Here is a 26,008-nt window from a genome sequence, read left to right as displayed (position 1 = left end):
CAGAATCAGAAAGATAAAGAAAAAGACCAGAAGTCTTCAGGCCCCCAAACTAATAGTAAGGAGGGTGGTTCCCAAAATGGTAACAAGAAGAAGAAGAACAAAGGTCCAAAGACACCTTGGTGTAATACCTGCAAATCAGTTTCACACTGGGGCAGTGAGTGCACCAAGGCAAATCCAGTTCCCACCACTACAGCTCCTAAAGCAACTGCAACCCCAAGTACAGTAAGCAGTGGTGGAACACAGTCCAAGGGTGTAGCTGGGTTGACCCTGGGTATTGAAGTAGGATCTGGCCTAGTCAGAGTCCCTACACAGGCAGTTCTCCTGTATGATGTGGACATTGAGTTGCCCACTGCAGTAAGCCCCACTAACCTGGGCAAATACAGGCAGACTCCCTTAATAAATGAGAAACTGGCTCAAGCTTACAGGGACACATGTGCTAGTGTCACCATGGTGACCCCTGGCTTTGTGGACCCTGGACAGATTGTACTAGGAGAGAGCTACCTAGTAACCAATGCAAGCAACTCCACTACCTCCCATAGTGTGGCAGTTGTGAACTTCTCCTGGGGAGGGGTTGATGGCCTAAAGAGAGTTGTGGTGAGTGCAGACCTACCAGTAGACTGTCTGTTAGGCAATGACCTTGAAAGCTCAGCATGGTCAGAAGTGGAGTACAGGACTCATGCAGAAATGCTAGGGATTTCAGAGCATGTCCTTGCCATGACAAGGGCTCAGGCTAAGAAGTGCCTTCCTGAACCAGTGGTGGATCTTGAGACAATAGACCAGCCACAACCCAAGAGAAGGAGCAAGAGAGGAAAGGCCTCGCCTTCCACCTTGCCCCAGGTTGAGGATCAGGTTTCAGAGGAAACTGATTCTGCAGTCCAAGAGGAGACTGTCTCTGAGGAGCTTGAATCTGACCAGGTTGAGTTTCTGGGGACAGGGGGACCCTCAAGGGCAGACCTGAGGCAGGCTCAATTAGATTGCCCTTCCCTTGAACCCCTCAGACAGCAGGCTGCTGCTGAGGCTGCTGGGGATGCCCAAGGTACCCATACTGTGTATTGGGATGAGGGACTCCTTTACTCAGAGGCTAGAGCCCCCAAGCCTGGCATGACCAGGAGGTTGGTGATACCTCTGCAGTTTAGGGGATTCCTCCTTACCTTGGCCCATGATATTCCCCTTGCAGGACACTTAGGCCAGAACAAGACGTGGGACAGGCTTGTTCCACACTTTCACTGGCCTCACATGTCAGAGGATGTCAAGGAGTTTTGTCGCTCCTGTGTCACTTGCCAAGCCAGTGGTAAGTCAGGTGGCACAACAAAGGCCCCCCTAATACCACTACCTGTGGTGGGGGTCCCCTTTGAGAGAGTTGGAATTGATATTGTGGGTCCAATGGACCCCCAAACAGCATCTGGGAACAGATTCATACTGGTGGTAGTGGATCATGCCACCAGGTACCCAGAGGCTATTCCCCTAAGGACCACCACAGCACCTGTGGTGGCAAAAGCCCTCATTGCAGTTTTCTCAAGAGTGGGCTTTCCTAAGGAGGTACTATCAGATAGAGGGACAAATTTTATGTCCAGCTATCTAAAAGCAATGTGGAAGGAATGTGGAGTAAACTATAAGTTTACCACCCCATATCATCCACAATGCAATGGGCTTGTGGAGAGATTTAACAAGACCCTTAAAGGCATGATAAAAGGATTACCAGAGAAGCTCAGGCGGAAATGGGACATTCTTTTACCCTGCCTGCTCTTTGCTTACAGAGAGGTCCCACAGAAGGGGGTTGGCTACAGCCCTTTTGAACTTTTGTTTGGCCACCCTGTGAGAGGTCCATTGTGTTTGGTGAAGGAAGGATGGGAGTTACCTCTCAAAAAGCCCAAACTAGACATAGTGGACTATGTACTTGGTCTCCGCTCCAGGATGGCTGAGTACATGGAAAGAGCATCCAAAAACCTGGAGGCCAGCCAAGAATTGCAGAAAGCTTGGCATGACCAAAAGGCTGTACTGGTAGAGTTCCAACCAGGACAGAAGGTATGGGTACTGGAGCCAGTGGCTCCAGCAGCACTCCAAGACAAATGGAGTGGACCCTATCCTATTATTGAGAAGAAAGGGGAAGTCACCTACTTGGTAGACTTTGGAACACCCAGGAGCCCTCACAGGGTAATCCATGTGAATCGCTTGAAAGCATTTGTAGACAGGGAGGACATGAGCTTGCTCATGGCCACAGATGGGGAACAGGAGGAAGAGAGTGACCCTCTCCCAGACCTGCTTTCCCAGAACCCTGATGATGGTTCAGTTGATGGAGTAGCCTTGGCAGGCAGCCTCACTGACCAGCAACAGAGGGACTGCAGACAAGTTTTGCAGGCTCACAGGCAAATGTTTTCACTCACACCCAGCCAAACTGACTGGTGTACCCATGTTGTGGACACTGGTGACAGTCTGCCTGTCAAGAATAAGATCTACAGGCAACCTGATCATGTCAGGGATTGCATCAAGGCTGAGGTGCAAAAGATGTTGGAGCTTGGAGTGATTGAGCCATCAGAGAGCCCATGGGCCAGCCCAGTAGTCCTGGTGCCAAAACCTCATACCCAAGATGGTAAGAGAGAAATGAGGTTTTGCGTGGATTACAGGGGTCTCAATGCTGTCACTAGGACAGATGCTCACCCCATTCCAAGAGCAGATGAGCTCATTGACAGATTGGCTTCTGCCAAGTTTCTGAGCACATTTGATCTGACAGCTGGCTACTGGCAAATCAGACTAGCTGAGGAGTCAAAGGCCAAGACAGCATTCTCTACCCCTAGTGGGCATTATCAGTTTGTGGTAATGCCCTTTGGTTTGAAGAATGCACCTGCCACTTTCCAAAGGTTGGTGAACCAAGTCCTTACTGGGTTGGATGACTTTTGTGCAGCTTATCTGGATGATATTGCTGTCTTTAGCTCCACCTGGGAGGATCACCTGATCCACCTGAAGAAAGTTTTGGAGGCCCTGCAAAAGGCAGGCCTAACTATCAAGGCCACAAAGTGCCAGATAGGGCAGAGTAAGGTTGTATACCTGGGCCACCTAGTAGGTGGAGGCCAGGTTCAGCCACTGGAAAGCAAAATCCAGGCCATACAGGACTGGGCTCCTCCAGTTACCCAGACACAAGTCAGAGCCTTCTTGGGCCTGACTGGGTATTACAGAAAGTTTGTGAAAAACTATGGGTCTATAGTGACACCATTAAATGACTTGACATCCAAGAAGATGCCAAAAAAGGTTCAGTGGACAGTTAGCTGTCAGAAGGCATTTGAAGACCTGAAGAAGGCCATGTGCTCTGCACCTATCCTAAAGAGTCCTGACTACTCCAAACAGTTCATTGTTCAGACAGATGCTTCTGAGTTGGGGGTGGGAGCTGTACTCTCACAACTTAATCAAGATGGTCAAGACCAGCCAATTGCTTTCATTAGCAGGAGGCTAACCCCAAGAGAAAAACGTTGGTCAGCCATTGAGAGGGAGGCCTTTGCTGTGGTTTGGGCATTAAAGAAGTTGAGGTCCTACTTGTTTGGAACTCACTTCCTGGTGCAAACAGACCATAAGCCCCTCTTATGGCTTAATCAGATGAAGGGTGAAAATCCCAAACTGCTCAGGTGGTCCATTTCCCTACAGGGGATGGACTTTACAGTGGAGCACCGCCCAGGGACTGACCATGGTAATGCAGATGGTCTCTCCAGGTACTTCCACTTAGAACATGAAGACTTATCTGGTCAAGGTTAGTTTAATGTCCCTGCGTTTGGGGGGGGGTTGTGTAGGAGAGTAGGGTCTGCTATCCTATGGTCACCCCAAATTTTTGCTTTTTGCTTCACTGGTTTTCGACTACTGAGGCTGTGGGCCTGCTGATCAGACCCCCAGCCTGCTGTTCTCTCACTAAATTAATGACACATGTGCTATAGGCACATACCAATTGGAAATGGACTCCTTGTCAGCCCCTGTAGAATGCACTATAGGTGCACAGGGCACAGGAGCCACTAAGGCCTACCAGGGGCTGCAGCATATCTTTTGCCACCCCTGGCTGGTTCTTAAATTGACACAACTGGCTGATCACTCAGCTGGGGTAAGGTGGTGTACACACCCCTTGCTTAGATATAGTACACCTATGTCTAAACCTATATCTGGACACATGTAAACCTGTGAGCCACTCCTATAGACAGGCCTCACCAATCCTGGAGGCTGGGTGCATGGTTTTTATGTGAGATGGAGCTCTAGCATGAGCTGAGCCTGTCTGCAGCCGTCGGGAACAAATCCCTAAGCTGTTTCAGGATAATGCCATACCATATACTATTAAGTGCCTTATAATCCTCGCGGTTATTTAGCAACTCTGGTTTGGCTTTATCAAAACATGTCGTGTAAGGTGTCATACGCTTTGGAATACCATCCCCTCGCCAGTTCTGGCGACGGGGATGGCATTCCACCCCTCTAGAGGGGTAAGACATGTTACTTCACTTTAATGCGGTTGATTTCTCCAAAGGCCTTAAGATCCACAAAATGGATGCCTCTGCCACAGACAAATGTCTGGACCCCTGGAGCTGACCGAAACCCAGTCAAGGGGGTCCTGGACAAAGGGTTTCCTGCCACAGGAGGGTGTCACCGCCCTCCAGACAGGAGATAGTGTATTGTAGCAGGGAGGTTTGAAAGAAACCAGACACTGCCTGGGGCGCACAAGGCTGCCCCTTGCATAATCCGGCCAAACCGGTTCTGGGGCACTCCAGCCCTCGTGCCAGGGCGGCCTGGATCAAAGGAAGGGGGTGTATCCACCCACTTCCTGGGTCCCACCCATAGGAGGGGACCTAGCAGGTAATCACGCCCACCAGATTCGAATAAGAGTGGGAGCAGTGCCAATGCACATCAGATTTCCTGGAAGAAACATTTGAAACGATATTCTGGACCCTTCGCCCTCCATCTCAACGTGGAAGCCCGAAGAATCTCCCTTGTGGTCAAGGAGTGACCACCCTGCAGCAGCAGGCACCATCCAGCCCTCGACGTCTACTTAGTTGCAGTTCCCGCCGGAACTCGAGCGACTGAGATCGACGAGATCAAGCCTGCCCAGCTTCTAACAGCCTGATCCACAGTCCCTGCAAAGCTGAGACCCGTGGAGGCGACCGGAAGCGTAGGGGCACGCCATCTTGAAGTGACCACGAGACGCTGACCGTGCAGCCCACGAGTGACCCTCGACGCTGTACACCGGGGTTTGAGAAGCCCCCACCCTGAGCTACTCCTGAGCCGAAGTTCAGCCCTCCACACTCGACGAGTGCTGCGTGGGGCCCTTTGGCACGATTTGGCTCAACGCATTGGCCCGGTCACTTGCCAGCTGGCTTGTGGTCCCTGTGCCGACGAACTACCGAAGAAGACTCGTGAATCTGGTTGCTCCAGATCCACACCAGCTCCCCTGAAAAGGAGCCCCAACTCTGACCTTCCTGGTCCGAGTGAGAAGCAATCTTCCGATCCTGCGTGGATTGCTCTTACCAAGGCTTGTTTGCTCCAAACCTGAAGCCGACTGCACCGACGGTGAGAGCCTGCGTGGGACAGATCGTGACTTGCTCCTGGACGTCGCAGATGCCCCAGAGCCCACGTGACAGCGGAGAGAAGCTCCTCGACGACCACCTGATTGCGCCCGACATTGCCTGGTTCCGTCCTGGTTCCACCCTGGTCACTGCTGAGTGACCCAGACTCTGTCCCCTCTGCTTTCAGGTACTCTACAACTTGAGTCCACCCTTGGACTCCACCGGACACTTCGTCTTCACCCTGCCTGCAGCCCTTTCAGCTTCAAGCACCAAGAGCCTGCGTGTCAAAACCCGACGCCACTTCGACCCTGTGCACCCACTTCCTGTGGGTGAGGTAACTTTGCTCCGCCGGTGTTCCCACACTGGTGCACACCTCTAGGGTCTGTGTGTTAAGTTTTGTTCCTCTAGGTTCAGCGGAAGTGTCCTTAAACTTTAACTATTTGACTTTTACGCACCATTGGTTAACATTGGTGCATGCGTGCGCTTTCCGCACATCTCCCGAATCCCGAGGGCCATTCCCGACTTCAGCATTGCTTGTCCTGACTGCTCCCAGCGATTCCCTAGGCCCTAGGCCTAACCACTGCTCGAGTGGCATCTCTTATACCACTTGTTTAGTATATGGTTTGAGTGGCCACCCGCCCTCATCCATAATTGTGCAACTTGTATGTTTAAACAGTGCTTTTGATTTAACGCTTGTGCCCCTTTATTCATAAAGAATACTGGGGATTGTTTTTAGTAATAAACACATATATTTTTATAATATATACTTGTGTGGTGTCCTTTCATTTGGTATTACAGGATTGTATGTGGTAAAACAGCTCGCTTAACACGACCTCTTAAGTTAAGCCTTTAGGCTGCTTAGTCCATGCTACCCCTAGGATAGCTTGTCTAATAAGGTTGACTTACAACCAGACACCATAAGGGATTGTTTGGTCAGGTAGTAGGTGGTTCCAGAATTGGAAACATCCCCTACCAGGCCAACTTCTCACATTGGTGAGCAGCGGTGCGGATTTGAGCTTGCTGTTGTTTTACCATTGCAATCTTTATATCAAATTGAAAGATCACATCAAGTACCTCTAGGTACATATAAAATCAAAAGCTTAGCATATTAAGTTCTACTGAACTTAGTAGTTGTAGGTTGAAGGGAGTAGCACACCCCTGACTACAACTCACTAGCAAGGTCCAGTAGGAAAACACTTAGTGTAGGTAAGTGCACCACTTACACCTCACTAGTAACCATGTCTGACACAGGAAAGGCCTCAGGGTCTAGTCCTGTGACAGTTGACCCTACCCAGGCAACTTTTGGATATGACAAACTAACCCGCAGAGACTTGATTGCCTTGTGCAAAGCAAGAGGGTTAAAAAGGGGCAGAAGCCCCACCTGCCTAATCCTGGTAGAAATCCTAGAACAGGATGACTTAGAGAAGGCAAAAGCAGCTTCCCTAGATACAGGAACTGGAGGGAACCCCCCTGCAGTTGATCCCCTTGAAGAGGAGGACGATGATGACTTGGATGAGGACTCAGATGTTGAGGACTTAGGAGTACAGGATCAGGGTAGCCAGGTTCCAGTTGGTAGGCTTAGCCAGGCCAACTTGGACCTACTGGGGAATGGAGAGGGCCAGCACCTCCCCAGAACCCAACATATGATTCTCCCAGGCAACAGAAGAGTGAGATCTCCCTCAGGGGACTCTCATCTTTCTAGTGCCTCCAGAGAATCAGAGAGAGGCATGAGTGCTTCTCAGAAAGCTGAGCATAGGGCTAGAATGAGGGCTGTCAGACTCCAGATAGAGAGAGAGGAGGTAGCCCTGAGTCAAGCTAAGCTTACCTTAGCTCAAGCTAAACTTGCCTTGGCAAGAGAGCAGAAATTAAGTGGCTTAGATGTCACTGGTGGCAGCAATTTTCCAAGAGAAAAAGACAGGGCCTATGACAATAGAAACCTGACCAAGATTGTGCCCCCCTTTAAAGAAGGGGATGACATCCACAAATGGATGACTGCTCTTGAGAGAGCCTGCATGGTACAGCAGGTTCCTGAGAATCAGTGGGCTGCAATTTTGTGGTACTCCTTTTCTGAGAAAGGGAGGGACAGGCTCCTCACAGTTAGACCTGAGGATGCCAAAAACTACTCTGTTTTGAAGAGTGCTCTCATTGAAGGGTATGGCCTAACCACTGAGCAATACAGGTTGTTGTTCAGAGACACCCAGAAAGCACAGACTCAAGACTGGACTGATTTTGTGGAGTGTGCCACTAAGGCTTTGGAGGGTTGGTTACAGGGAAGTAAAGTTTCAGACTGTAGGAAGGTGGCTACCTGACTATGGTTACCCCAGATTTTTTGCCTGTGTTTAGCTGGTTTTTTGACTTAGTTGACCTGGTTCCCTGCTAATCAGGGCCCCAGGCCATCTGCTCTCTCTGTAAAATGGATTCCATGTACCCTAGGTACATACCAATTGGAAATGGACTCCTTGTCAGCCCCTGTAGAATGCACTATAGGTGCACAGGGCACAGGAGCCACTAAGGCCTACCAGGGGCTGCAGCATATCTTTTGCCACCCCTGGCTGGTTCTTAAATTGACACAACTGGCTGATCACTCAGCTGGGGTAAGGTGGTGTACACACCCCTTGCTTAGATATAGTATACCTATGTCTAAACCTATATCTGGACACATGTAAACCTGTGAGCCACTCCTATAGACAGGCCTCACCAATCCTGGAGGCTGGGTGCATGGTTTTTATGTGAGATGGAGCTCTAGCATGAGCTGAGCCTGTCTGCAGCCGTCGGGAACAAATCCCTAAGCTGTTTCAGGATAAGGCCCTACCATATACTATTAAGTGCCTTATAATCCTCGCGGTTATTTAGCAACTCTGGTTTGGCTTTATCAAAACATGTCGTGTAAGGTGTCATACGCTTTGGAATACCATCCCCTCGCCAGTTCTGGCGACGGGGATGGCATTCCACCCCTCTAGAGGGGTAAGACATGTTACTTCACTTTAATGCGGTTGATTTCTCCAAAGGCCTTAAGATCCACAAAATGGATGCCTCTGCCACAGACAAATGTCTGGACCCCTGGAGCTGACCGAAACCCAGTCAAGGGGGTCCTGGACAAAGGGTTTCCTGTCACAGGAGGGTGTCACCGCCCTCCAGACAGGAGATAGTGTATTGTAGCAGGGAGGTTTGAAAGAAACCAGACACTGCCTGGGGCGCACAAGGCTGCCCCTTGCATAATCCGGCCAAACCGGTTCTGGGGCACTCCAGCCCTCGTGCCAGGGCGGCCTGGATCAAAGGAAGGGGGTGTATCCACCCACTTCCTGGGTCCCACCCATAGGAGGGGACCTAGCAGGTAATCACGCCCACCAGATTCGAATAAGAGTGGGAGCAGTGCCAATGCACATCAGATTTCCTGGAAGAAACATTTGAAACGATATTCTGGACCCTTCGCCCTCCATCTCAACGTGGAAGCCCGAAGAATCTCCCTTGTGGTCAAGGAGTGACCACCCTGCAGCAGCAGGCACCATCCAGCCCTCGACGTCTACTTGGTTGCAGTTCCCGCCGGAACTCGAGCGACTGAGATCGACGAGATCAAGCCTGCCCAGCTTCTAACAGCCCGATCCACAGTCCCTGCAAAGCTGAGACCCGTGGAGGCGACCGGAAGCGTGGGGCACGCCATCTTGAAGTGACCACAAGACGCTGACCGTGCAGCCCACGAGTGACCCTCGAAGCTGTACACCGGGGTTTGAGAAGCCCCCACCCTGAGCTACTCCTGAGCCGAAGTTCAGCCCTCCACACTCGACGAGTGCTGCGTGGGGCCCTTTGGCACGATTTGGCTCAACGCGTTGGCCCGGTCACTTGCCAGCTGGCTTGTGGTCCCTGTGCCGACGAACTACAAAAGAAGACTCGTGATTCTGGTTGCTCCAGATCCACACCAGCTCCCCTGAAAGGGAGCCCCGACTCTGACCTTCCTGGTCCGAGTAAGACGCCATCTTCCAATCCCGCGTGGATTGCTCTTACCAAGGCTTGTTTGCTCCAAACCGGAAGCCGACTGCACCGACGGTGAGAGCCTGCGTGGGACAGATCGTGACCTGCTCCTGGACGTCGCAGATGCCCCAGAGCCCACGTGACAGCGAAGAGAAGCGCCTCGACGACCACCTGATTGCGCCCGACATTGCCTGGTTCCGTCCTGGTTCCACCCTGGTCACTGCTGAGTGACCCAGACTCTGTCCCCTCTGCTTTCAGGTACTCTACAACTTGAGTCCACCCTCGGACTCCACCGGACACTTCGTCTTCACCCTGCCTGCAGCCCTTTCAGCTTCAAGCACCAAGAGCCTGCGTGTCAAAACCCGACGCCACTTCGACCCTGTGCACCCACTTCCTGTGGGTGAGGTAACTTTGCTCCGCCGGTGTTCCCACACTGGTGCACACCTCTAGGGTCTGTGTGTTAAGTTTTGTTCCTCTAGGTTCAGCGGAAGTGTCCTTAAACTTTAACTATTTGACTTTTACGCACCATTGGTTAACATTGGTGCATGCGTGCGCTTTCCGCACATCTCCCGAATCCCGAGGGCCATTCCCGACTTCAGCATTGCTTGTCCTGACTGCTCCCAGCGATTCCCTAGGCCCTAGGCCTAACCACTGTTCGAGTGGCCTCTCTTATACCACTTGTTTAGTATATGGTTTGAGTGGCCCCCTGCCCTCATCCATAATTGTGCAACTTTGTATGTTTAAACAGTGCTTTTGATTTAACGCTTGTGCCCCTTTATTCATAAAGAATACTGGGGATTGTTTTTAGTAATAAACACATATATTTTTATAATATATACTTGTGTGGTGTCCTTTCATTTGGTATTACAGGATTGTATGTGGTAAAACAGCTCGCTTAACACGACCTCTTAAGTTAAGCCTTTAGGCTGCTTAGTCCATGCTACCACTAGGATAGCTTGTCTAATAAGGTTGACTTACAACCAGACACCATAAGGGGATTGTTTGGTCAGGTAGTAGGTGGTTCCAGAATTGGAAACATCCCCTACCAGGCCAACTTCCCACATTGGTGAGCAGCGGTGCGGATTTGAGCTTGCTGTTGTTTTACCATTGCAATCTTTATATCAAATTGAAAGATCACATCAAGTACCTCTAGGTACATATAAAATCAAAAGCTTAGCATATTAAGTTCTACTGAACTTAGTAGTTGTAGGTTGAAGGGATTAGCACACCCTGACTACAACTAACTAGCAAGGTACAGTAGGAAAACACTTAGTGTAGGTAAGTGCACCACTTACACCTCACTAGTAACCATGTCTGACACAGGAAAAGCCTCAGGGTCTGCTCCTGTGACAGTTGACCCTACCCAGGCAACTTTTGGATATGACAAACTAACCCGCAGAGACTTGATTGCCTTGTGCAAAGCAAGAGGGTTAAAAAGGGGCAGAAGCCCCACCTGCCTAATCCTGGTAGAAATCCTAGAACAGGATGACTTAGAGAAGGCAAAAGCAGCTTCCCTAGATACAGGAACTGGAGGGAACCCCCCTGCAGTTGATCCCCTTGAAGAGGAGGATGATGATGACTTGGATGAGGACTCAGATGTTGAGGACTTAGGAGTACAGGATCAGGGTAGCCAGGTTCCAGTTGGTAGGCTTAGCCAGGCCAACTTGGACCTACTGGGGAATGGAGAGGGCCAGCACCTCCCCAGAACCCAACATGTGATTCTCCCAGGCAACAGAAGAGTGAGATCTCCCTCAGGGGACTCTCATCTTTCTAGTGCCTCCAGAGAATCAGAGAGAGGCATGAGTGCTTCTCAGAAAGCTGAGCATAGGGCTAGAATGAGGGCTGTCAGACTCCAGATAGAGAGAGAGGAGGTAGCCCTGAGTCAAGCTAAGCTTACCTTAGCCCAAGCTAAACTTGCCTTGGCAAGAGAGCAGAAATTGTGTGGCTTAGATGCCACTGGTGGCAGCAATATTCCTAAAGAGAAACCCAGGTCCTATGATAGTAGAAACCTGACAAAGATTGTGCCCCCCTTCAAAGAAGGGGATGACATCCACAAATGGATGACTGCTCTTGAGAGAGCCTGCATGGTACAGCAGGTTCCTGAGGAACAGTGGGCAGCAATCTTATGGTACTCCTTTTCAGAGAAAGGGAGGGACAAGCTCCTCACTGTCAGACATGAGGATGCAAACAATTACAAAGTCCTGAAGAGTGTTCTGATAGATGGGTTTGGCTTAACCACTGAACAGTACAGGTTCAAGTTCAGAGACACCCAGAAGACACAGACTCAGGACTGGACTGATTTTGTAGATTGTGCTACTAAGGCTCTGGAGGGTTGGCTACATGGCAGCAAAGTACATGACTTTACAGGATTGTATAATTTGATTATGAGGGAGCAGATCCTAAGTAATTGTCAGAACCAGCTCTTACACCAGCACCTGGTAGACTCTGATCTGACCTCTCCCCAAGAATTGGGAAAGAAGGCAGACAAATGGGTCAGAACCAGGATTAGGCCTAAGAATCAGGACAGTAACCAGAAGAAGGAGTCTACCAAGCCTCAAGATAAGGGTGGGGATAAAAGTAAAGAAAAGACTTCCCCAGGGCCCCAAAACTCCAAGGATGGGGGTGGGTCCCAAGACACTTCTTCAACTGAGAAAAAACCCTATTGTTATCCCTGTAAACAGGTGGGGCATTACAAAACAGACAGCTGTTGTCCCAAGAATAACAATAAAGAAAATATACCTCCAAAGCCAGCTTCAACACCTCCTGTTACTGTCAGCAGTAATCCCCCAGGAAGTGGAAGCACACCCAGGAATCTGGGTGGGTTTACTTTTGGAAATCAGGTGGACCCTGGCCTATCCAGGTCCCCATCACCCAATGATCTTGTTTATGAGGCTGGCATGGGGTTTGCCAACTTCTCTGCTTGCCCAAATACTTTGAGCAAGTATAGACAAGAACCCATCATCAATGGTTTAAGAGTTGAAGCTTTTAGAGACACAGGGGCTAGCATCACCATGGTGGCTGATGGCATAGTCCCCTCTAAGCAACTTTTACCTGGTGCCACATACCAGGTAATAAACATTGATGGCATCCAAACAAATCATCCCATGGCAGTAGTAAGTCTCAGCTGGGGAGGTGTCACTGGCCCAAAGAGAGTGGCAGTGTCCCCAAACTTGCCTGTAGACTGTCTACTGGGTAATGATTTAGAAATCTCAGCCTGGGCTGGGGTTGAACAGGAAATCCATTCTAGGATGGTAAATTCCAATGGAAAGGTTAGTGGGGCTGTAATGGCTACAGCCCCAATTCAAGATGTCCTTCCTGAAAAGGTTGGTAGGGCGGAGATACTCCCTGCCCCATCTTTAGCAAAAGCTCTTCCTGAACAGAATAGCAAAGCTGTTATGATAACAGCAGAAACCCAAACTGAGTCTCCTCCTGAAAAGGTTGGTGGGGCTGTGATGGCCACAGCCCAAACTCAAACTGACACGTGTGTTGTGAAACCTGAAATGATGGATAACTCCACACAAACTGAGAGCATGGAGGAGGAAGAGAAATCTCCCCCTCACCAGACTTTAGGACAGGATCAGCCTCCTCAGGGAACTGATCTTACCCCTGATGAAGGAACTGCCCCAGAGGTGGTTGGGCCTAGCCTGACAGAACCTCTGATGTCAGTGGACCCTTCTCAGGTGGGACCCAGTCTGGAGCAGGTAACCTGCCCCTCTCTCCCTTGCCTTAGCCAGCCCAGGGCTGCAGAGGACAAGAAGGACAGTGAGACCCAGAGGGCCCCCTGTCAAATAAAGCACCCCCATCAAAAGATTAGGTGCACCAAAACTAGTAGCCCTAGTAAGGTGAAAACTTTAAAAACTCCTGAGGGAGCCCCCTTAAAAACAGTTAGGGACCTCCCCCAGATGGATTCTGTTGGGCACAGCCAAACCTGGGACCCAAAGGGCCCAAACCTGAACTGTCCCTCCAGCAAGCCAAACAGAGGGACCCAGCCTCCAGCTTTAGGTAGCCAGAGGTTGACCCTGAGAGCACAGTGCAACTCAGTTAAAGAAAGAAAGGCACACATGGTGGAAGGTAATTGGAGGAAGCTAAGCCCTAAATTAGTAGAGCCTCACTTCAATACTCCATATCCAAACCAGCCTTTAACTTTGCATAAACACACCCAAGGTAGTGATTCCCTATGGTGGAGACCCTCTAATACCCAAAGGGTGAGGGACTGCTTAGTGGACCATGAGACAGGGGGTACCCATGCTAGCGCAGGTACTTCCTTATATGGCCACTCAGGCAATATAGGCTTACCTGGCCAAGGATAGCCTTATCTCCTTTCGTTTGGGGGGGGGTTATGTAGGAAGGTGGCTACCTGACTATGGTTACCCCAGATTTTTTGCCTGTGTTTAGCTGGTTTTTTGACTTAGTTGACCTGGTTCCCTGCTAATCAGGGCCCCAGGCCATCTGCTCTCTCTGTAAAATGGATTCCATGTACCCTAGGTACATACCAATTGGAAATGGACTCCTTGTCAGCCCCTGTAGAATGCACTATAGGTGCACAGGGCACAGGAGCCACTAAGGCCTACCAGGGGCTGCAGCATATCTTTTGCCACCCCTGGCTGGTTCTTAAATTGACACAACTGGCTGATCACTCAGCTGGGGTAAGGTGGTGTACACACCCCTTGCTTAGATATAGTATACCTATGTCTAAACCTATATCTGGACACATGTAAACCTGTGAGCCACTCCTATAGACAGGCCTCACCAATCCTGGAGGCTGGGTGCATGGTTTTTATGTGAGATGGAGCTCTAGCATGAGCTGAGCCTGTCTGCAGCCGTCGGGAACAAATCCCTAAGCTGTTTCAGGATAAGGCCCTACCATATACTATTAAGTGCCTTATAATCCTCGCGGTTATTTAGCAACTCTGGTTTGGCTTTATCAAAACATGTCGTGTAAGGTGTCATACGCTTTGGAATACCATCCCCTCGCCAGTTCTGGCGACGGGGATGGCATTCCACCCCTCTAGAGGGGTAAGACATGTTACTTCACTTTAATGCGGTTGATTTCTCCAAAGGCCTTAAGATCCACAAAATGGATGCCTCTGCCACAGACAAATGTCTGGACCCCTGGAGCTGACCGAAACCCAGTCAAGGGGGTCCTGGACAAAGGGTTTCCTGTCACAGGAGGGTGTCACCGCCCTCCAGACAGGAGATAGTGTATTGTAGCAGGGAGGTTTGAAAGAAACCAGACACTGCCTGGGGCGCACAAGGCTGCCCCTTGCATAATCCGGCCAAACCGGTTCTGGGGCACTCCAGCCCTCGTGCCAGGGCGGCCTGGATCAAAGGAAGGGGGTGTATCCACCCACTTCCTGGGTCCCACCCATAGGAGGGGACCTAGCAGGTAATCACGCCCACCAGATTCGAATAAGAGTGGGAGCAGTGCCAATGCACATCAGATTTCCTGGAAGAAACATTTGAAACGATATTCTGGACCCTTCGCCCTCCATCTCAACGTGGAAGCCCGAAGAATCTCCCTTGTGGTCAAGGAGTGACCACCCTGCAGCAGCAGGCACCATCCAGCCCTCGACGTCTACTTGGTTGCAGTTCCCGCCGGAACTCGAGCGACTGAGATCGACGAGATCAAGCCTGCCCAGCTTCTAACAGCCCGATCCACAGTCCCTGCAAAGCTGAGACCCGTGGAGGCGACCGGAAGCGTGGGGCACGCCATCTTGAAGTGACCACGAGACGCTGACCGTGCAGCCCACGAGTGACCCTCGAAGCTGTACACCGGGGTTTGAGAAGCCCCCACCCTGAGCTACTCCTGAGCCGAAGTTCAGCCCTCCACACTCGACGAGTGCTGCGTGGGGCCCTTTGGCACGATTTGGCTCAACGCGTTGGCCCGGTCACTTGCCAGCTGGCTTGTGGTCCCTGTGCCGACGAACTACAAAAGAAGACTCGTGATTCTGGTTGCTCCAGATCCACACCAGCTCCCCTGAAAGGGAGCCCCGACTCTGACCTTCCTGGTCCGAGTAAGACGCCATCTTCCAATCCCGCGTGGATTGCTCTTACCAAGGCTTGTTTGCTCCAAACCGGAAGCCGACTGCACCGACGGTGAGAGCCTGCGTGGGACAGATCGTGACCTGCTCCTGGACGTCGCAGATGCCCCAGAGCCCACGTGACAGCGAAGAGAAGCGCCTCGACGACCACCTGATTGCGCCCGACATTGCCTGGTTCCGTCCTGGTTCCACCCTGGTCACTGCTGAGTGACCCAGACTCTGTCCCCTCTGCTTTCAGGTACTCTACAACTTGAGTCCACCCTCGGACTCCACCGGACACTTCGTCTTCACCCTGCCTGCAGCCCTTTCAGCTTCAAGCACCAAGAGCCTGCGTGTCAAAACCCGACGCCACTTCGACCCTGTGCACCCACTTCCTGTGGGTGAGGTAACTTTGCTCCGCCGGTGTTCCCACACTGGTGCACACCTCTAGGGTCTGTGTGTTAAGTTTTGTTCCTCTAGGTTCAGCGGAAGTGTCCTTAAACTTTAACTATTTGACTTTTACGCACCATTGGTTAACATTGGTGCATGCGTGCGCTTTCCGCACATCTCCCGAATCCCGAGGGCCATTCCCGACTTCAGCATTGCTTGTCCTGACTGCTCCCAGCGATTCCCTAGGCCCTAGGCCTAACCACTGTTCGAGTGGCCTCTCTTATACCACTTGTTTAGTATATGGTTTGAGTGGCCCCCTGCCCTCATCCATAATTGTGCAACTTTGTATGTTTAAACAGTGCTTTTGATTTAACGCTTGTGCCCCTTTATTCATAAAGAATACTGGGGATTGTTTTTAGTAATAAACACATATATTTTTATAATATATACTTGTGTGGTGTCCTTTCATTTGGTATTACAGGATTGTATGTGGTAAAACAGCTCGCTTAACACGACCTCTTAAGTTAAGCCTTTAGGCTGCTTAGTCCATGCTACCACTAGGATAGCTTGTCTAATAAGGTTGACTTACAACCAGACACCATAAGGGGATTGTTTGGTCAGGTAGTAGGTGGTTCCAGAATTGGAAACATCCCCTACCAGGCCAACTTCTCACACAGACTATACAGGATTGTACAATCTTATGATGAGAGAACAGATCCTTAATAACTGTACAAACCAGCTGTTGCATCAATACCTTATTGACTCTGATCTGACCTCTCCCCAAGAATTGGGAAAGAAGGCAGACAAATGGGTCAGAACAAGGATTAAGCAGAAACCCCAGAACCAAGGTGGTGACCAGAAGAAAACAGACCAGAAGGGTGGTAATCAGAATCAGAAAGATAAAGAAAAAGACCAGAAGTCTTCAGGCCCCCAAACTAATAGTAAGGAGGGTGGTTCCCAAAATGGTAACAAGAAGAAGAAGAACAAAGGTCCAAAGACACCTTGGTGTAATACCTGCAAATCAGTTTCACACTGGGGCAGTGAGTGCACCAAGGCAAATCCAGTTCCCACCACTACAGCTCCTAAAGCAACTGCAACCCCAAGTACAGTAAGCAGTGGTGGAACACAGTCCAAGGGTGTAGCTGGGTTGACCCTGGGTATTGAAGTAGGATCTGGCCTAGTCAGAGTCCCTACACAGGCAGTTCTCCTGTATGATGTGGACATTGAGTTGCCCACTGCAGTAAGCCCCACTAACCTGGGCAAATACAGGCAGACTCCCTTAATAAATGAGAAACTGGCTCAAGCTTACAGGGACACATGTGCTAGTGTCACCATGGTGACCCCTGGCTTTGTGGACCCTGGACAGATTGTACTAGGAGAGAGCTACCTAGTAACCAATGCAAGCAACTCCACTACCTCCCATAGTGTGGCAGTTGTGAACTTCTCCTGGGGAGGGGTTGATGGCCTAAAGAGAGTTGTGGTGAGTGCAGACCTACCAGTAGACTGTCTGTTAGGCAATGACCTTGAAAGCTCAGCATGGTCAGAAGTGGAGTACAGGACTCATGCAGAAATGCTAGGGATTTCAGAGCATGTCCTTGCCATGACAAGGGCTCAGGCTAAGAAGTGCCTTCCTGAACCAGTGGTGGATCTTGAGACAATAGACCAGCCACAACCCAAGAGAAGGAGCAAGAGAGGAAAGGCCTCGCCTTCCACCTTGCCCCAGGTTGAGGATCAGGTTTCAGAGGAAACTGATTCTGCAGTCCAAGAGGAGACTGTCTCTGAGGAGCTTGGATCTGACCAGGTTGAGTTTCTGGGGACAGGGGGACCCTCAAGGGCAGACCTGAGGCAGGCTCAATTAGATTGCCCTTCCCTTGAACCCCTCAGACAGCAGGCTGCTGCTGAGGCTGCTGGGGATGCCCAAGGTACCCATACTGTGTATTGGGATGAGGGACTCCTTTACTCAGAGGCTAGAGCCCCCAAGCCTGGCATGACCAGGAGGTTGGTGATACCTCTGCAGTTTAGGGGATTCCTCCTTACCTTGGCCCATGATATTCCCCTTGCAGGACACTTAGGCCAGAACAAGACGTGGGACAGGCTTGTTCCACACTTTCACTGGCCTCACATGTCAGAGGATGTCAAGGAGTTTTGTCGCTCCTGTGTCACTTGCCAAGCCAGTGGTAAGTCAGGTGGCACAACAAAGGCCCCCCTAATACCACTACCTGTGGTGGGGGTCCCCTTTGAGAGAGTTGGAATTGATATTGTGGGTCCAATGGACCCCCAAACAGCATCTGGGAACAGATTCATACTGGTGGTAGTGGATCATGCCACCAGGTACCCAGAGGCTATTCCCCTAAGGACCACCACAGCACCTGTGGTGGCAAAAGCCCTCATTGCAGTTTTCTCAAGAGTGGGCTTTCCTAAGGAGGTACTATCAGATAGAGGGACAAATTTTATGTCCAGCTATCTAAAAGCAATGTGGAAGGAATGTGGAGTAAACTATAAGTTTACCACCCCATATCATCCACAATGCAATGGGCTTGTGGAGAGATTTAACAAGACCCTTAAAGGCATGATAAAAGGATTACCAGAGAAGCTCAGGCGGAAATGGGACATTCTTTTACCCTGCCTGCTCTTTGCTTACAGAGAGGTCCCACAGAAGGGGGTTGGCTACAGCCCTTTTGAACTTTTGTTTGGCCACCCTGTGAGAGGTCCATTGTGTTTGGTGAAGGAAGGATGGGAGTTACCTCTCAAAAAGCCCAAACTAGACATAGTGGACTATGTACTTGGTCTCCGCTCCAGGATGGCTGAGTACATGGAAAGAGCATCCAAAAACCTGGAGGCCAGCCAAGAATTGCAGAAAGCTTGGCATGACCAAAAGGCTGTACTGGTAGAGTTCCAACCAGGACAGAAGGTATGGGTACTGGAGCCAGTGGCTCCAGCAGCACTCCAAGACAAATGGAGTGGACCCTATCCTATTATTGAGAAGAAAGGGGAAGTCACCTACTTGGTAGACTTTGGAACACCCAGGAGCCCTCACAGGGTAATCCATGTGAATCGCTTGAAAGCATTTGTAGACAGGGAGGACATGAGCTTGCTCATGGCCACAGATGGGGAACAGGAGGAAGAGAGTGACCCTCTCCCAGACCTGCTTTCCCAGAACCCTGATGATGGTTCAGTTGATGGAGTAGCCTTGGCAGGCAGCCTCACTGACCAGCAACAGAGGGACTGCAGACAAGTTTTGCAGGCTCACAGGCAAATGTTTTCACTCACACCCAGCCAAACTGACTGGTGTACCCATGTTGTGGACACTGGTGACAGTCTGCCTGTCAAGAATAAGATCTACAGGCAACCTGATCATGTCAGGGATTGCATCAAGGCTGAGGTGCAAAAGATGTTGGAGCTTGGAGTGATTGAGCCATCAGAGAGCCCATGGGCCAGCCCAGTAGTCCTGGTGCCAAAACCTCATACCCAAGATGGTAAGAGAGAAATGAGGTTTTGCGTGGATTACAGGGGTCTCAATGCTGTCACTAGGACAGATGCTCACCCCATTCCAAGAGCAGATGAGCTCATTGACAGATTGGCTTCTGCCAAGTTTCTGAGCACATTTGATCTGACAGCTGGCTACTGGCAAATCAGACTAGCTGAGGAGTCAAAGGCCAAGACAGCATTCTCTACCCCTAGTGGGCATTATCAGTTTGTGGTAATGCCCTTTGGTTTGAAGAATGCACCTGCCACTTTCCAAAGGTTGGTGAACCAAGTCCTTACTGGGTTGGATGACTTTTGTGCAGCTTATCTGGATGATATTGCTGTCTTTAGCTCCACCTGGGAGGATCACCTGATCCACCTGAAGAAAGTTTTGGAGGCCCTGCAAAAGGCAGGCCTAACTATCAAGGCCACAAAGTGCCAGATAGGGCAGAGTAAGGTTGTATACCTGGGCCACCTAGTAGGTGGAGGCCAGGTTCAGCCACTGGAAAGCAAAATCCAGGCCATACAGGACTGGGCTCCTCCAGTTACCCAGACACAAGTCAGAGCCTTCTTGGGCCTGACTGGGTATTACAGAAAGTTTGTGAAAAACTATGGGTCTATAGTGACACCATTAAATGACTTGACATCCAAGAAGATGCCAAAAAAGGTTCAGTGGACAGTTAGCTGTCAGAAGGCATTTGAAGACCTGAAGAAGGCCATGTGCTCTGCACCTATCCTAAAGAGTCCTGACTACTCCAAACAGTTCATTGTTCAGACAGATGCTTCTGAGTTGGGGGTGGGAGCTGTACTCTCACAACTTAATCAAGATGGTCAAGACCAGCCAATTGCTTTCATTAGCAGGAGGCTAACCCCAAGAGAAAAACGTTGGTCAGCCATTGAGAGGGAGGCCTTTGCTGTGGTTTGGGCATTAAAGAAGTTGAGGTCCTACTTGTTTGGAACTCACTTCCTGGTGCAAACAGACCATAAGCCCCTCTTATGGCTTAATCAGATGAAGGGTGAAAATCCCAAACTGCTCAGGTGGTCCATTTCCCTACAGGGGATGGACTTTACAGTGGAGCACCGCCCAGGGACTGACCATGGTAATGCAGATGGTCTCTCCAGGTACTTCCACTTAGAACATGAAGACTTATCTGGTCAAGGTTAGTTTAATGTCCCTGCGTTTGGGGGGGGGGTTGTGTAGGAGAGTAGGGTCTGCTATCCTATGGTCACCCCAAATTTTTGCTTTTTGCTTCACTGGTTTTCGACTACTGAGGCTGTGGGCCTGCTGATCAGACCCCCAGCCTGCTGTTCTCTCACTAAATTAATGACACATGTGCTATAGGCACATACCAATTGGAAATGGACTCCTTGTCAGCCCCTGTAGAATGCACTATAGGTGCACAGGGCACAGGAGCCACTAAGGCCTACCAGGGGCTGCAGCATATCTTTTGCCACCCCTGGCTGGTTCTTAAATTGACACAACTGGCTGATCACTCAGCTGGGGTAAGGTGGTGTACACACCCCTTGCTTAGATATAGTACACCTATGTCTAAACCTATATCTGGACACATGTAAACCTGTGAGCCACTCCTATAGACAGGCCTCACCAATCCTGGAGGCTGGGTGCATGGTTTTTATGTGAGATGGAGCTCTAGCATGAGCTGAGCCTGTCTGCAGCCGTCGGGAACAAATCCCTAAGCTGTTTCAGGATAATGCCATACCATATACTATTAAGTGCCTTATAATCCTCGCGGTTATTTAGCAACTCTGGTTTGGCTTTATCAAAACATGTCGTGTAAGGTGTCATACGCTTTGGAATACCATCCCCTCGCCAGTTCTGGCGACGGGGATGGCATTCCACCCCTCTAGAGGGGTAAGACATGTTACTTCACTTTAATGCGGTTGATTTCTCCAAAGGCCTTAAGATCCACAAAATGGATGCCTCTGCCACAGACAAATGTCTGGACCCCTGGAGCTGACCGAAACCCAGTCAAGGGGGTCCTGGACAAAGGGTTTCCTGCCACAGGAGGGTGTCACCGCCCTCCAGACAGGAGATAGTGTATTGTAGCAGGGAGGTTTGAAAGAAACCAGACACTGCCTGGGGCGCACAAGGCTGCCCCTTGCATAATCCGGCCAAACCGGTTCTGGGGCACTCCAGCCCTCGTGCCAGGGCGGCCTGGATCAAAGGAAGGGGGTGTATCCACCCACTTCCTGGGTCCCACCCATAGGAGGGGACCTAGCAGGTAATCACGCCCACCAGATTCGAATAAGAGTGGGAGCAGTGCCAATGCACATCAGATTTCCTGGAAGAAACATTTGAAACGATATTCTGGACCCTTCGCCCTCCATCTCAACGTGGAAGCCCGAAGAATCTCCCTTGTGGTCAAGGAGTGACCACCCTGCAGCAGCAGGCACCATCCAGCCCTCGACGTCTACTTAGTTGCAGTTCCCGCCGGAACTCGAGCGACTGAGATCGACGAGATCAAGCCTGCCCAGCTTCTAACAGCCCGATCCACAGTCCCTGCAAAGCTGAGACCCGTGGAGGCGACCGGAAGCGTGGGGCACGCCATCTTGAAGTGACCACGAGACGCTGACCGTGCAGCCCACGAGTGACCCTCGACGCTGTACACCGGGGTTTGAGAAGCCCCCACCCTGAGCTACTCCTGAGCCGAAGTTCAGCCCTCCACACTCGACGAGTGCTGCGTGGGGCCCTTTGGCACGATTTGGCTCAACGCGTTGGCCCGGTCACTTGCCAGCTGGCTTGTGGTCCCTGTGCCGACGAACTACTGAAGAAGACTCGTGAATCTGGTTGCTCCAGATCCACACCAGCTCCCCTGAAAAGGAGCCCCGACTCTGACCTTCCTGGTCCGAGTGAGAAGCAATCTTCCGATCCTGCGTGGATTGCTCTTACCAAGGCTTGTTTGCTCCAAACCTGAAGCCGACTGCACCGACGGTGAGAGCCTGCGTGGGACAGATCGTGACCTGCTCCTGGACATCGCAGATGCCCCAGAGCCCACGTGACAGCGGAGAGAAGCTCCTCGACGACCACCTGATTGCGCCCGACATTGCCTGGTTCCGTCCTGGTTCCACCCTGGTCACTGCTGAGTGACCCAGACTCTGTCCCCTCTGCTTTCAGGTACTCTACAACTTGAGTCCACCCTTGGACTCCACCGGACACTTCGTCTTCACCCTGCCTGCAGCCCTTTCAGCTTCAAGCACCAAGAGCCTGCGTGTCAAAACCCGACGCCACTTCGACCCTGTGCACCCACTTCCTGTGGGTGAGGTAACTTTGCTCCGCCGGTGTTCCCACACTGGTGCACACCTCTAGGGTCTGTGTGTTAAGTTTTGTTCCTCTAGGTTCAGCGGAAGTGTCCTTAAACTTTAACTATTTGACTTTTACGCACCATTGGTTAACATTGGTGCATGCGTGCGCTTTCCGCACATCTCCCGAATCCCGAGGGCCATTCCCGACTTCAGCATTGCTTGTCCTGACTGGTCCCAGCGATTCCCTAGGCCCTAGGCCTAACCACTGCTCGAGTGGCATCTCTTATACCACTTGTTTAGTATATGGTTTGAGTGGCCACCCGCCCTCATCCATAATTGTGCAACTTGTATGTTTAAACAGTGCTTTTGATTTAACGCTTGTGCCCCTTTATTCATAAAGAATACTGGGGATTGTTTTTAGTAATAAACACATATATTTTTATAATATATACTTGTGTGGTGTCCTTTCATTTGGTATTACAGGATTGTATGTGGTAAAACAGCTCGCTTAACACGACCTCTTAAGTTAAGCCTTTAGGCTGCTTAGTCCATGCTACCCCTAGGATAGCTTGTCTAATAAGGTTGACTTACAACCAGACACCATAAGGGATTGTTTGGTCAGGTAGTAGGTGGTTCCAGAATTGGAAACATCCCCTACCAGGCCAACTTCTCACACCCTGGCTGTGCTTGGTACCCCTGGCTGTGCTTGGTCCCCCAGGCTGCTTGGTCCCCCAGGCTGTGCTTGGTCCCCCTGGTTGCTCTTGGTCCCCAAGCTGTGCTTGGTCCCCCAGGCTGTGCTTGCTCCCCCTGGTTGCTCTTGGTCCCCCAGGCTGTGTTTGGTCCCCCAGGCTGTGCTTGGTCCCCCAGGCTGTGCTTGGTCCCCCTGGTTGCTCTTGGTCCCCCAGGCTGTGCTTGGTCCCCCAGGCTGTGCTTGGTCCACCTGGTTGCTCTTGGTCCCCCAGGCTGTGCTTGGTACCCCTGGCTGTGCTTGGTCCCCCTGGTTGCTCTTGGTCCCCCAGGCTGTGCTTGGTCCCCCAGGCTGTGCTTGGTCCCCCTGGATGCTCTTGGTCCCCCTGGCTATGCTTGGTCTCCCTGGTTCCTCTTGGTCCCCCTGGCTGTGCTTGGTCCCCCAGGCTGTGCTTGGTCTCCCTGGTTGCTCTTGGTCCCCCTGGCTGTGCTTGGTACACCTGGCTGTGCTTGGTCCCCAGGCTGTGCTTGGTCCCCCAGTGTAGGAAGGTGGCTACCTGACTATGGTTACCCCAGATTTTTTGCCTGTGTTTAGCTGGTTTTTTGACTTAGTTGACCTGGTTCCCTGCTAATCAGGGCCCCAGGCCATCTGCTCTCTCTGTAAAATGGATTCCATGTACCCTAGGTACATACCAATTGGAAATGGACTCCTTGTCAGCCCCTGTAGAATGCACTATAGGTGCACAGGGCACAGGAGCCACTAAGGCCTACCAGGGGCTGCAGCATATCTTTTGCCACCCCTGGCTGGTTCTTAAATTGACACAACTGGCTGATCACTCAGCTGGGGTAAGGTGGTGTACACACCCCTTGCTTAGATATAGTATACCTATGTCTAAACCTATATCTGGACACATGTAAACCTGTGAGCCACTCCTATAGACAGGCCTCACCAATCCTGGAGGCTGGGTGCATGGTTTTTATGTGAGATGGAGCTCTAGCATGAGCTGAGCCTGTCTGCAGCCGTCGGGAACAAATCCCTAAGCTGTTTCAGGATAATGCCATACCATATACTATTAAGTGCCTTATAATCCTCGCGGTTATTTAGCAACTCTGGTTTGGCTTTATCAAAACATGTCGTGTAAGGTGTCATACGCTTTGGAATACCATCCCCTCGCCAGTTCTGGCGACGGGGATGGCATTCCACCCCTCTAGAGGGGTAAGACATGTTACTTCACTTTAATGCGGTTGATTTCTCCAAAGGCCTTAAGATCCACAAAATGGATGCCTCTGCCACAGACAAATGTCTGGACCCCTGGAGCTGACCGAAACCCAGTCAAGGGGGTCCTGGACAAAGGGTTTCCTGTCACAGGAGGGTGTCACCGCCCTCCAGACAGGAGATAGTGTATTGTAGCAGGGAGGTTTGAAAGAAACCAGACACTGCCTGGGGCGCACAAGGCTGCCCCTTGCATAATCCGGCCAAACCGGTTCTGGGGCACTCCAGCCCTCGTGCCAGGGCGGCCTGGATCAAAGGAAGGGGGTGTATCCACCCACTTCCTGGGTCCCACCCATAGGAGGGGACCTAGCAGGTAATCACGCCCACCAGATTCGAATAAGAGTGGGAGCAGTGCCAATGCACATCAGATTTCCTGGAAGAAACATTTGAAACGATATTCTGGACCCTTCGCCCTCCATCTCAACGTGGAAGCCCGAAGAATCTCCCTTGTGGTCAAGGAGTGACCACCCTGCAGCAGCAGGCACCATCCAGCCCTCGACGTCTACTTAGTTGCAGTTCCCGCCGGAACTCGAGCGACTGAGATCGACGAGATCAAGCCTGCCCAGCTTCTAACAGCCCGATCCACAGTCCCTGCAAAGCTGAGACCCGTGGAGGCGACCGGAAGCGTGGGGCACGCCATCTTGAAGTGACCACGAGACGCTGACCGTGCAGCCCACGAGTGACCCTCGAAGCTGTACACCGGGGTTTGAGAAGCCCCCACCCTGAGCTACTCCTGAGCCGAAGTTCAGCCCTCCACACTCGACGAGTGCGGCGTGGGGCCCTTTGGCACGATTTGGCTCAACGCGTTGGCCCGGTCACTTGCCAGCTGGCTTGTGGTCCCTGTGCCGACGAACTACAAAAGAAGACTCGTGATTCTGGTTGCTCCAGATCCACACCAGCTCCCCTGAAAGGGAGCCCCGACTCTGACCTTCCTGGTCCGAGTAAGACGCCATCTTCCAATCCCGCGTGGATTGCTCTTACCAAGGCTTGTTTGCTCCAAACCGGAAGCCGACTGCACCGACGGTGAGAGCCTGCGTGGGACAGATCGTGACCTGCTCCTGGACGTCGCAGATGCCCCAGAGCCCACGTGACAGCGAAGAGAAGCGCCTCGACGACCACCTGATTGCGCCCGACATTGCCTGGTTCCGTCCTGGTTCCACCCTGGTCACTGCTGAGTGACCCAGACTCTGTCCCCTCTGCTTTCAGGTACTCTACAACTTGAGTCCACCCTTGGACTCCACCGGACACTTCGTCTTCACCCTGCCTGCAGCCCTTTCAGCTTCAAGCACCAAGAGCCTGCGTGTCAAAACCCGACGCCACTTCGACCCTGTGCACCCACTTCCTGTGGGTGAGGTAACTTTGCTCCGCCGGTGTTCCCACACTGGTGCACGCCTCTAGGGTCTGTGTGTTAA

This window comes from Lissotriton helveticus (genome assembly GCF_964261635.1).
Source record: "Lissotriton helveticus chromosome 1_1 unlocalized genomic scaffold, aLisHel1.1 SUPER_1_unloc_13, whole genome shotgun sequence".
NCBI classification, from domain to species: domain Eukaryota; kingdom Metazoa; phylum Chordata; class Amphibia; order Caudata; family Salamandridae; genus Lissotriton; species Lissotriton helveticus.
This window is presented reverse-complemented; position numbering follows the sequence as displayed.